At 43.4% G+C, this 13626-nt stretch overlaps 1 pseudogene; it reads right to left on the bottom strand.

Annotated features, from left to right (window-relative positions):
• Window positions 1-319: 319 nt before the first annotated feature.
• On the bottom strand, window positions 320-3947 carry LOC106590256 (volume-regulated anion channel subunit LRRC8C pseudogene; annotated as a pseudogene).
• Window positions 3948-13626: the final 9679 nt, after the last annotated feature.

Below are 13626 nucleotides of genomic sequence, written 5' to 3'. Positions count from 1 at the left end.
GACTCCCCATACTGCTACAGTATTACTAAAGTATAGTACTGTCAGCTGACTCCCCATACTGCAACAGTATTACTACAGTATAGTACTGTCAGCTGAGTCCTCATTCTGCTACCGTATTACTACAGTATAGTACTGTCAGCTGAATCCTCATTCTGCTACAGTATAACTACAGTATAGTACTGTCAGCTGAGTCCTCATTCTGCTACCGTATTACTACAGTATAGTACTGTCAGCTGACTCCTCATACTGCTACAGTATTACTACAGTATAGTACTAGGTACAACCCTTTATAGTGCTGACCTTAGATTCAGCCCTCATTTATTTCTTAACATTGGTTGTGTGACTCACATGCTGAAAAGGTAGTCAAAACCACCAAGGGATGACAACAACAAAGGAATAAGGAAGCTTCACTTGGGTCCACGTCATTCACTCATTACAGGTGGATTGTAAAAACGTTGTGAAATACATTTGTGCATTGCCTACCAGTGTCATGATTGTGTGGTTGTGGTGTGCTACATTGTAAAATAACACATTTCACTTTATGAATGTACTGCAGTGTATCATAATGAAGCTTACAGTATTACAGTATATGATTAGCTAGTTGAATTGGCCTCCATCTAGTTTCAACTGATATGCATAAAACACAATGAAAAACATTCATTCAATGAGTTACTCTCCAAGTCACTCAGTTAATGTGGGAAAAGGTCAAACTCCCAAGACACCGGCATTGAAAAGATTTCACTCTGCGTTTGTCACATCTCCATGACAGTGATACAACAACCCTTTGTGTTGTATGAAACAACCAGTTGAACATGATACAGAATCACCATCCCTTTTACTCTCTGGCTGGATGCAACTGAAGTTCTCTCTTTAGAGATCTCAGAAATATATGGTTCCTCTAGTCGTACACAACTAATCTAGCAGGTAAATAAATTGAACAAGAGAGGTATAATCTTTGAGAAGCGAGAAACTGATACTTAGATGTTTTCCTCCCACTACCTTGTATCATGTGTGTTCATATCACCCTCCATCCTTTCTATGGCATAAAACAGTAACTCACTTTGCCAGTTTTTCTCTGTAAACTTAAGGCTCTAATCAATCCATATCATGGAAATTCAGAGTTAGTGGAGGCTGCACTCACGGTAAACTTTGCATTGGTCAGCTCAATCGGGAATAACCTTTACAGTATTTCTAGTGTGCAATACACTTCAGTGATACAGATTGAATAGTGCCCTTAATTAACAAGCCTGCAAGACAGCCTTCATGAGCAACGATGTCCAAGCCACCAGCAAGTTAAATAAAAAAGAGAATCATCATATGACATACGCTTTAAGGATGACATTTCATCAAGGACAATTTGATAGACATCTTTGTATTAAAAAAAAACATTTTAAAAAGTATAGTCATGGCAATAAGTAGGTGAACATGATTTGAAGATGATTTGACCAAAATATATTATATTTACTAATTATTCTATTACTATACTGTATGTCCCTCCAAAAAGTCATTTCTTGAACCTTATATGCTACGGTATGTCCATAGGTCTGTCCTTACTTGTCCTCTCGTACTTTCGGGCTCTTATTTGCCTTTAAAAAAGTGAATCCCTCATAACTGCAAACCCACCCAGAGGTCCAATCCTTTCCCACGGAGCTGACAGCTCTGACCAATCAAGTGTTACCAAACCTGACCCTTTATCCTATCTCTCAATTGTTGTCAGCAGCCTATGTACCAGCAGGAGTAAAAAGCCCTTTAAAGTAAGCAAAGTAAGTGTCTCTCAACTGTCTTTCATCCTGCTCCGTACATCCGACGGCAGTAGATCCAGCAGGTTGTCCTCTACCACAAGATTACTGGTCTTCAACAGGGGACAGTCCCCTATCTCCGGAGGTAGAGAGTCTAGTCTGTTCCCCTTGAGCTCCAGGCGCACTAGCTGGGCCAAGTTAACCACCCTGGGGCTAAGTGAGAGCAGGCAGTTGTTTCCCAACGCCAGGGTCTTGAGCCTCTTGCAGGAGAACAGCTCCTCCGGCAGCTGTTCCAGGGAGTTAAAGGCTGCTGAGAAGAACTGGAGACTCTGGAGTATCCCTACCTCGGCTGGTAGCGACGTGAGCTGGTTGTGGGACAGGTTCAAGTGCCGGAGCTTGGTGCAGTAGAAGAGACGTGACGGAAGTTTCCGGAGCTTGTTCCAACTGACGTTCAGCGTCTCTAAGGATTTCAGCTTAGCAATGTGCTCAGGGATGTAGGTGATGCCGTTGTGCCAGAGACGAAGAGTTACCAGGCGCCGGCAATGTTGTAGACTCAGGATCTCCTCTACTGTCGTTAACTTGTTTTCCTTCAGGTCCAGTTCCTGCAGGCTTGACAGGCTGAAGACCGCGCTGGGGATGCGCTCCAGCTCACATCCTGTCAGCTCCAGAGAGGCCAGGTTGGTCAACTTCTTTAGGCTGCTGAAGGCTTGTAGTTTGAGGCCCTCATTATAGATGCAGAGACGCTGGAGGTTGACTGCCACATCCCCAACGCTCGGAGGGATCTTGGTTAGGCGGCAGCGAAGCGTCAGGACTCTTAGAGCTTTGAGTTCTCTCAGGGAGTCTAAGGTTGCGCTGCGGGAGAGTTCGTGGGTCAAAGTGCCACTCAGGTGGAGCTCTTCGAGGCTCTGAAGTGTGTACATCCACATTGGTACCTGCTCCAGTCCTTCAAAGGCTAGCCGGAGGACCTTGAGGTTCTCTCTGAGGTGGGTCAGGGCAGCCAGCTGGAGCTTGGCAGGGCAGTGGATGAGGGACAGCTCCTGGAGAGAACCTAGCTGGATTACACTGGAGGAAATAGTCACGTTGTTTAGCAGCTCCAGTTTGAGAGATTCCACTTCAGGAACATCGAAGACGGTGTCGGGGAGACCCGGGAGCATGAAGAGATGGAGTTCCTGACGGTTGTCAGCGTTCCGGGAGAGGCGGCCCCGTAGCTTCTTGCCGGGCCATTCGTGGTTGAGGTTGACCTGGCGAAGACGGCTCTCGCTAACCTCGGAGAGGAAGACGGCGAAGCGTTTGGAGTAGAGCGCATCGTACTGGTCGCTGAGGTGGAGGAGGAACGCAAAGTCGTTCTTGACGTCTGGGATGTCGTTGATACCCGTCTCCAGTCTAACATGCTCAAAGGAGTACTCTTTAAGAGGTCGATGGAAGAGCCAATAGAGGGTGTAGATGCACAGAAGTCCGTAGACTCCCACGAAGCAGATGTAACAGTAGCACAGCTTGGAGAAGAGGTGGGCTTTGGTGTGGTTGCAGCAGTAGATTTCAAAGCCGGTCAGCTCTGGAGGAACTGAGCAACGAACTACAATCTCAATGTTGGGGACCAATGCAGCGCTGTAACAGGTGATGAGGACGAACTTGAAGACCTTGAGGGAGGTCTGGAGAACATACATCAGGTAAAGCAGATCCGCCTCCTCCACATGCGTTCTGAACTTCTTCACCTTCTCGAACAGAGCTTTAGCCTGCTCCCCTTCCTTCTTGTCCAAGAGTGAATCCGCTGGCTGCAGTTCCGGGTTCTTCTTCTCTGGATTTGACTTGATGGACGACTGCCGGAGAAGTCCCACCATCTCCTCCTCCTCCCCTGGCTCACTGTCCGGCGAGGCAGCGAACGCCGATGCCATCGACTTCGACATGGTGTTCTTCCTCCATATCACCATCTTTTCCTCGCCACGCTCCTCAGACACCTCACTCAGCGCCCGGGTGGTCCACGGTGAGTCGAAACACTTCCCCAGGATGGTGACAAAGATCTCGATCTTGGACGACGTCCCAGGGAACTTGAACCAGAAGCTGCTGGCCACCATGAAGATCAATGTGTGGATTACCACCAGGTAGGGGAAGTACTTGCCGTACCAGTGCACGGCTCGTTCGTAGCAGTAATGGTTGACGAAGATGTACTGGTGGATGTCAAGGTTGTTCTTGCGTCCGTACACCTCCCGGATGATAGGGCTGTAAAAGAAGAATTTGGATAGTCCATCTGTAGATGCTGTACAGACTATCAGTAAAATTTCAACTAACTATCTACTAACCTCGCTCTAACCCAAATACTATACTCTAAACGTAAACCTTATTCTAAACCTAACCCTAACCTTAGCAAGAAGTTGGTTATCAACAGATCCAAACTATCCAAATAGACATGTGTCTTTTTGCTTTATCTGGCCACCAGATTTCCCCCATTAGGAGCTGGGATTCTAACCTCTAGCTCTAGGCTACCTACCTGACGGGCTTGACTAAGGTATGGTGCTCCCATGTCTCGTTCTCGCCGTGGCTGCGGATGTGGCTGCAATCGATGGCCTCTGGAGTTGAGCTGGAGAAATGGCTGGGAAGGCAGGAGATCTTCTCCTGGGTGAGCTATGACGGAGAGAGGGAGGGAAAAAGAGAAAGAGAAGCAGAGTGAGTGCTATTGGAAAGATTAGGCAATGGAACAACATGCAGAGTAGTCTACCTCTAATCACATACATAACATAAGGCTTAGATTTTTGGGATCTATTTCTTTCCTGTTCCAGTTTATATCTAACAGCCATGGGTTCAAATAGTATTTGTTTTCTTTCAAATACCGTTTGAACCCAGGTCTGATATCAACCAATGATTAGGATCGTGTGATGAGAAGATGACATATTAAATACGGAGTTAGTGACCTGATTCCAGGGGAAAACATTGGTCGATTTAGCAGCGGCGGTGCTAAATGCATATAGGGGAAACACTAGTTAGTGTGTCTCTCTTTCCCCTTCCCACTTGGAGGTCACCACCACTGATAAGAATGCTTTGTTACGTGGCAGGAGTAGATTCAAACAGGACACACTAATCAAATCTAAAATGTTTTCATAATCCAGGGCCAAATGCTTTCTACATATGATTGTACATTATTTTGCTTTTTAAGTTGTCCTCACATATCACTAATAACAGGTAAACTTATTCAGGTCAAATTATATTTAATTTACATAAAGTAAGTAATGCCAAGTATTTTTATTTCATACACTGTAGGCACACCTATTCTTATCGCTACAGGCTACACACTGCCAAAATCTGTCAAGATCCAACAGTTCCATTAGGTGCTTACATTCAGCTGTTGCAATGATGCCCCGGGGGCTAATCTGCTATGTGCTTTAAAGAAACACTCCAGCTATCTTTTGAATTTTTCCTGTTGAAAAACAATATCCCAAGAATAAATACAGTAAAATACACACACTTAAGGGTAAAAACAATTATGTTTTGAACAAAATACACTGCTCAAAAAAATAAAGGGAACACTTAAACAACACAATGTAACTCCAAGTCAATCACACTTCTGTGAAATCAAACTGTCCACTTAGGAAGCAACACTGATTGACAATACATTTCACATGCTGTTGTGCAAATGGAATAGACAACAGGTGGAAATTATAGGCAATAAGCAAGACACCCCCAATAAAGGAGTGGTTCTGCAGGTGGTGACCACAGACCACTTCTCAGTTCCTATGCTTCCTGGCTGATGTTTTGGTCACTTTTGAATGCTGGCAGTGCTTTCACTCTAGTGGTAGCATGAGACGGAGTCTACAACCCACACAAGTGGCTCAGGTAGTGCAGCTCATCCAGGATGGCACATCACTGCGAGCTGTGGCAAGAAGGTTTGCTGTGTCTGTCAGCGTAGTGTCCAGAGCATGGAGGAGCTACCAGGAGACAGGCCAGTACATCAGGAGACGTGGAGGAGGCCGTAGGAGGGCAACAACCTAGCAGCAGGACCGTTACCTCCGCCTTTGTGCAAGGAGGAGCAGGAGGAGCACTGCCAGAGCCCTGTAAAATGACCTCCAGCAGGCCACAAATGTGCATGTGTCTGCTCAAACGGTCAGAAACAGACTCCATGAGGGTGGTATGAGGGCCCGACGTCCACAGGTGGGGGTTGTGCTTACAGCCCAACACCGTGCAGGACGTTTGGCATTTGCCAGAGAACACCAAGATTGGCAAATTCGCCACTGGAGCCCTGTGCTCTTCACAGATGAAAGCAGGTTCACACTGAGCACGTGACAGACGTGACAGAGTCTGGAGACGCCGTGGAGAACGTTCTGCTGCCTGCAACATCCTCCAGCATGACCGGTTTGGCGGTGGGTCAGTCATGGTGTGGGGTGGCATTTCTTTGGGGGGCCGCACAGCCCTCCATGTGCTCGCCAGAGGTAGCCTGACTGCCATTAGGTACCGAGATGAGATCCTCAGACCCCTTGTGAGACTATATGCTGGTGCGGTTGGCCCTGGGTTCCTCCTAATGCAAGACAATGCTAGACCTCATGTGGCTGGAGTGTGTCAGCAGTTCCTGCAAGAGGAAGGCATTGATGCTATGGACTGGCCCGCCCGTTCCCCAGACCTGAATCCAATTGAGCACATCTGGGACATCATGTCTCGCTCCATCCACCAACGCCACGTTGCAGAGACTGTCCAGGAGTTGGCGGATGCTTTAGTCCAGGTCTGGGAGGAGATCCCTCAGGAGACCATCCGCCACCTCATCAGGAGCATGCCCAGGCGTTGTAGGGAGGTCATACAGGCACGTGGAGGCCACACACACTACTGAGCCACATTTTGACTTGTTTTAAGGACATTACATCAAAGTTGGATCAGCCTGTAGTGTGGTTTTCCACTTTAATTTTGAGTGTGACTCCAAATCCAGACCTCCATGGGTTGATAAATTGGATTTCCATTGATTATTTTTGTGTGATTTTGTTGTCAGCACATTCAACTATGTAAAGAAAAAAGTATTTAATAAGATTATTTATTTCATTCAGATCTAAGATGTGTTATTTTAGTGTTCCCTTAATTTTTTTGAGCAGTGTAGTTTTTTGTTGTTGACAAAACTACAAAATTCAATAGTTGGCCATCATTACTCTGACTGATGTTATCGGCCTCCATAGCCACAAGAAGTAAAAGTGCTGAGGGTGCTGCAGCACCCACTGATAAATCACAACAAAAAATCTAAAAATATTTGAAGAAAAATATCCCCCCCCTCCCCCCGATTAGAATGGTGCCTTACGAAAGCTTGACTTTCTCAGGTGGGTCAGTTGATTAAATCGAGATTTTTTTGTCACTAGCCTACACACAATACAACCAGAATGTCAAAGTGGAATTTTGTTCTTTTTCTTTAAATTTAGAAAAAATGTAACGCTGAAATGTCTTGAGTCAATAAGTATTCAATCCCTTTGTTATGGCAAGCCTAAATAAGATCAGGAGTACAAATGTGCTAAACAAGTCACATAATAAGTTGCATGGACTCACTCTGTGTGCAATAATAGTGTTTAACATGATTTTGGAATGACTACCTCATCTCTGTGCCCCACACATCCAATTATCTCTAAGGTCCCTTAGTCGAGCAGTGAATTTCGAACACAGATTCAACCACAAAGACCAGGGAGGTTTTCCAATGCCTCACAAAGAAGGGCACCTATTGGTAGATGGGTAAAAATAAAATAAAAAACAAACATTGATTATCTCTTTGAGCATGGTGATGTTATTAATTACACTTTGGATTGTGTATCAATAAACCCATTCACTACAAAGATACAGGTGTCCTTCCTAACTCATTTGCTGGAGAAAAAGGAAACTACTCAGGGATTTCACCATGAGGCCAATGGTGACTTAAAAACAGTTACAGAGTGTAATGGCTGTGATAAGAGAAAACTGAAGATGGATCAACCAACAACATTGTAGTTACTCCACAATACTAGCCTTATTGACAGAGTGAAAAGAAGAAAGCCTGTACAGAAAAAAAATATTCCAAAACATGCATCCTGTTTGCAACAAGGCATTAAAGTAAAACTGCAACAAACAAAAAAATGGAAAAGCAATACACTTTTTGTCCTGAATACAAAATGTTTGGGACAAATCCAATACAACACATTACTGAGTACCACTCTCCATATTTTCAAGCATAGTGGTGGCTGCATCATGTTATGGGTATGCTTGTAATTGTTAAGGACTGGGGATTTTTCAGGATACAAAAGAAACAGAATGGAGCTAAGCACAGGCAAAACCCTAGAGGAAAACCTGGTTCAGTCTGCTTTCCACCAGGCACTGGGAGATGAATTCACCTTTCAGCAGGAAAATAACCTAAAACACAAGGCTCTACACTGGAGTTGCTTACCAAGAAGACAGTGAATGTTCCAGTTTTTACTTAAATCTACTCATCATTCAATGAAAATGTATACCTTCATTGGTGGTTAGTTTGTTTGAGTTTAGTCTTACCTGTAAGGTGCATCCGAACACACCGATCATGAGCATGGCGATACATAGGTATTCCGAGAACACATCCCACCATGGCTTTAGAACCCGGAACTCGGGGTTCTGTGATGAGGCAAAGTTCCGGAACTCAGTTACTGGTATCATCCTGATCACTGTAGCAAAGTGAGGAAGAAGAGGAGGATGCAGAAAGAATGAGGAAGTGAGCAGTTGAGGATTAAACCAAAAATAAGCATATCATAAACAACATATCATAATGTATGGCTTTAGTTATAGTCACTATAAATATCAATGTTTAGGTTAGTAAGCCTGCCCCACATTAGAAGATGCAGGTTGACATTTACTGTCATGAATTTTGCCCTGGAGGCAGAACCGAGCGATTTCTGCTAGATGTGCCAGCTGTAACGTCAAAATTGGCTATATTGTAAAAATGAGCTTTTGGTCTTTATTTAAAGTTAGGGTTAGGGATTAGGGTTAGCAGTGTGGTCAAGGTTAAGGTTACAATCTGATTGTATGTCTTTGTGGCTGTGCCAGCTAGTGACCACTCTGCAGAGCTGCCTACAAGGAGCCCCAGTATCTGTGCGTTAGAGACCTCTCTAGCGCCCAGGAAGCTCCGATTCAAACTCCCATTCACCAACACTGCAAGCATTATAATGTCAAAATATGTTTGTTACTCACCAAAGAGTTTCGCTGAGCAACTATCTTCATTTACCCCCGTTACGGCCGGTAGGTACTTTCAAAAAAGGTCTAAGTAAACATTTACAAGCAACCTTTTTTGGAAGTGCATACCGGCCGTAACGGTAGTAAATAAAGATAGTTGCTCAGCAAAAATTTGGTGAGTAACGAACGTACACTCGATGGCCAATTTGATTACGTACACCCATAGAGTACCGGGTCGGGCCCCGCTTTGCCTCCAAACAGCCTGACTTGTTTGGTGCATGGCGTTCAATTGTTGCTCAATTGCTATCAAGGAATCTAACATTTGCCAAGAAAAAATTCCCCACACCAGTACACCACCGCCACCAGCCTGTACCGTTGACACCAGGCAGGATGGGGCCATTTTGTTTGTCGCACCATTCTCTGTAAACTCTAGACACTGTCGTGCGTGAGAAGCCCAGGAGGGCGGCCATTTTTTAGATACTGGATCCGGCGCGCCTGGCACCAGCGATCATACCACACTCAAAGTTCCTTAGGTCACTCGTTTTGCCCATTCTAACGTTCAATCGAACAGTAACTGAATGCCTCGATGCCTGTCTGCCTGCTTTATATAGCAAGCCACAGCCCCGTGACTCAGGAGCGATCCATTTCGTGAACAGGGTGGTGTGCCTAATAAACTGGCCACTGAGTGTATTTTGACATTATGACGCTTGCAGGGCTGGTGAATGGGAGTTTGAATCTGAGCTTTCTGGGCATTAGAGAGGTCTCTAACCTCCAGGGCAAGATTCATGACACTAAATGCCAACCTGCTTAGAAAACTCATCTGACACAAAGACTGGATTATAAGCAACACCTGATAATAACCTATAATTTAGGAAGAAAGACTTATTTTGTGTTTTCAAAAGGGGATGGAATAGAGGGAATAGGGGAGGGAATAGAATATGTTTCTCCTGAGGTGTCTCCTACAGTATCTATGATCCTTGCACGGGAAAATGAGGGGCTGGCCTGTAGCCGGAACTGTAGTCCAAAGTGGATAAACTACACTGAACAAAAACATAAACGCAACATGTAAAGTGTTGGTCCCATGTTTCATGAGCTGAAACAAAAGATGCCAGAAATGTTTCATACGCAATAAAGACTTATTTCTCTCAAATGTTGTGCACAAATTTGTTTACATCCCTGTTAGTGAGCATTTATTGTTTGCCAAGACAATCCATCCACCTGACAGGTGTGGCATATCAAGAAGCTGATTATACGGCATGATCATTACACAGGTGCACCTTGTGCTGGGGACAATAAAAGGCCACTCTAAAATGTGCAATACACAATTCCTAGAAGCTGAAAATGTCCCAGTTCTTCCATGGCCTGCATACACACCAGACATTTCACCCATTGACCATGTTTGGGATACTCTGGATCAACGTGTACGACAGCGTGTTCCAGTTCTCGTCAATATCCAGCAACTTCGCACAGCCGTAGAAGAGGAGTGGGACAACATTCCACAGGCCACAATCAACAGCCTGATCAACTCTATGAGAAGGAGATGTGTCGCACTGCATGAGGCAAATGGTGGTCACACCAGATACTGACTACTTTTCATATTTAAAAAAAATATTATTATTGATCCTTTATATAACTAGGCAATATCCATGTACCTACCTTTTTTTAAGGTATCTGTGAGCATCAGATGTATATCTGCATTCCCAGTCATGTGAAATCCATAGATTAGGGCCTAATGGATTTATTTCAATTGACTGATTTCCTTATATGAACTGTAACTCAGTAAAACCTTTGAAATGTATGCATATTGTGTTTCAGGCTGGTGTGTTTAGATTTTTGTTCTCTATAGTATGATAAGACAACAATGGCTGATCAACAAAGAGAGGTCTCTAAGGAAAGTGATACAGTTGAGGTAATCATATCTTGGGTGTTTTAAATTCAAGAGGTACATGACCATTTCACAACAGGCTTAGTAATTTGGTTTCCCTCGTGTCAGTGTATTTAAAGCAAATAGCCTAGCTAATGACTGAGAATGCAACTATTTCATTCTGAAAACTTTACTTATATTGACCAAAACCATGAACATTTCAACATGCTTTGTGAAAGTAGCCGACACTTTTATAGGGTAGCCAGCCTATAACTTATCCTATATTTAAAAAACTGACACTTTATGACACATGTATTACAGTACACTACACAATGAGTCAGGAAAACACAGCTTCTTGCACATGAGCCAATTGATTTTATAGTTCGTTATGGCCCCTGCCATTCCTTGTGAGAAAAGCATCTGTCAGACAAAATTGAAGACACAATTTCGTTTCCAAAAGTAGTTTGTAATCTATTTCACATAATCTATTTTCAAAACAATTCATGGACGTTCTTTTTTAAGTTCAAATGTATGAAAGATAAAGAATACGTTTAAAAAAAAAAAGTTCCTAAATATTTCTGATATGAATTGTTTCAGAGCGGCAACTTACCTGAGCTCGTGCGAGATCCACGGGGGGTAGTCCGCGAGATGCCTTCCTAACAGAAAGTATCAGAACGCCGACCCATCGCTGCCAGGCAAGTCAATAGGCTATTGAGGCGGGGAAATAGTTATTGTTTTCGGCTTTTAGTCGATGACAACATGGACCCAAGTTTAAGTTTGAGATAACTGCTTGAGTGTGAGGTGTCGTTCAGTAGCCTACCACGCCACACAGGATTGTCGAAGTCCATACAGGTAATGCAAGCCTTCCGCCTCCTAAAATACGTACGACGCATCGACGCTTAATCTTACTTTGACTGGCCCACCCAGTGACAGTGTGGCAAAAAAAATCTATGGATATGTCAATTTTTTGCTTACATAGGCTATTAAATAGGAATGTCACCTTGACATTGATCTAGAATAAAGATAAGTGCATCATCATTATTATTTAGCATTTTTTGGTTCTTTCTTGGTCTGTATTTATATAACTCAACTCCATATTTTTCAATGGAGCCGAGTTGCGATGAGGGTCGGCAGAGTGTACCTCCGACTACATTGAGTCAGTAACAGTCGATACTTGCAGAAATGCCCATTCTTTAATGTGTACCTTGTAACTGTTTGGCCTGTGTAACAGCTTTATTTTCTTTGGGTGCTGCAACAAGTCGTTTTTTTAAACAAAAATTGCATTTTACGCGACCTCCACCAAGGGAGCCATTGTTAAAACAGAGAAAGAACAGCTTAGTTTTGGCAGGGGATGAATAGAATGCCTTTTTTATATATATTTAAAAAACTATGGATTGCAACACACACTGATAACTCTATAACAATCAGGACAAGCACAGGTACACAGCGTTAAATAATTTATCTTTATAAAATTATCCATAAGACTGGCAGTGCATGTCTCTCTGGTCACCCCCAAAGCGAATTCCTCCTTTGGCCATCTCTCCTTATAGTTCTCTGCTGCCAATGACTGGAACAAACTACAAAACTCTCTGAAACTGGAAACACTTATCTCCCTCACTAGCTTTAAGCACCAGCTGTCAGAGCAGCTCACAGATCACTGCACCTGTACATAGCCCATCTATAATTTAGCCCAAACAACTACCTCTTCCCCTACTGTATTTATTTATTTTGCTCCTTTGCACCCCATTATTTCTATTTCTACTTTGCACTTTCTTCCACTACAAATCTACCATTCCAGTGTTTTACTTGCTATATTGTATTTACTTTGCCACCATGGCCTTTTTTTTTTGCCTTTACCTCCCTTATCTCACCTAATTTGCTCACATTGTATATAGACGTATTTTCTACTGTATTATTGACTGTATGTTTGTTTCACTCCATGTGTGTGTTGTTGTATGTGTCAAACTGCTTGGCTTTATCTTGGCCAGGTCGCAATTGTAAATGAGAACTTGTTCTCAACTTGCCTACCTGGTTAAATAAAGTTTGGTGGAGGAGGAATAATGGTCTGGGGCTGTTTTTCATGGTTTGGGTTAGGCCCTTTAGTTCCACTGAAGGGAAATCTTAACACTACAGCATACAATTACATTCTAGATGATTCTGCGTTTCCAACTTTATGGCAACAGTTTAGGGAAGGCCCTTTCCTGTTACAGCATGACAATGTCCCCGTACACAAAGCGAGGTCCATACAGAAATGGTTTGTCGAGATCTGTGTGGAAGAACTTGACTGGCCTCAACCCCATCAAACACCATTGGGATGAAATGGAACACTGAGTGCGAGCCCGACCTAATCGCCCAGTATCAGTGTCGGACCTCACTAATGCTCTTGTGGCTGAATGGAAGCAAGTCCCCACAGCAATGTTCCAACATCTAGAAAGCCTTCCCAGAAGAGTGGAGACTGAAATAGCAGCAAATGGGGGTACAAACTCCATATTAATGCCCATGATTTTGGAATGAGATGTTCGACGAGCAGGTGTCCACATACTTTTGGTCATGTAGTGTATATGGAGTTGAGTTTAGGCTACTTATCTAAATCTACTGTAGCCCAGTGCCTATTTTGCATTCCGCTGCCAGATTCACCAAGGGAATGCGAAATGTCAAGTCATCATGAATGCCCAGTACTTACAATTAATTACTTGGTTTATAGCCTACAGCTTATAAAATAAGAAATAATATTGAACAAATATGAAACATTAAACCCTTAATAGTAAAATATGTGAACTATTATTTTGATATTGAATATTTAATCCAAAATCCACATCATCAATGTTATCATCAATAACTTGTGATATCGTGGCCATCTGGTGGTATGACGAAAATCTGTGTTTAGGCGCCATC

The sequence above is a fragment of the Salmo salar genome, chromosome 02 (assembly GCF_965601325.2).
Source record: "Salmo salar chromosome 02, fSalSal1, whole genome shotgun sequence".
In the NCBI taxonomy this organism is placed as follows: Eukaryota; Metazoa; Chordata; class Actinopteri; order Salmoniformes; family Salmonidae; genus Salmo; species Salmo salar.
Note: the sequence above shows the minus strand (reverse complement) of the source record. Positions and strands in the feature narration are given on the sequence as shown.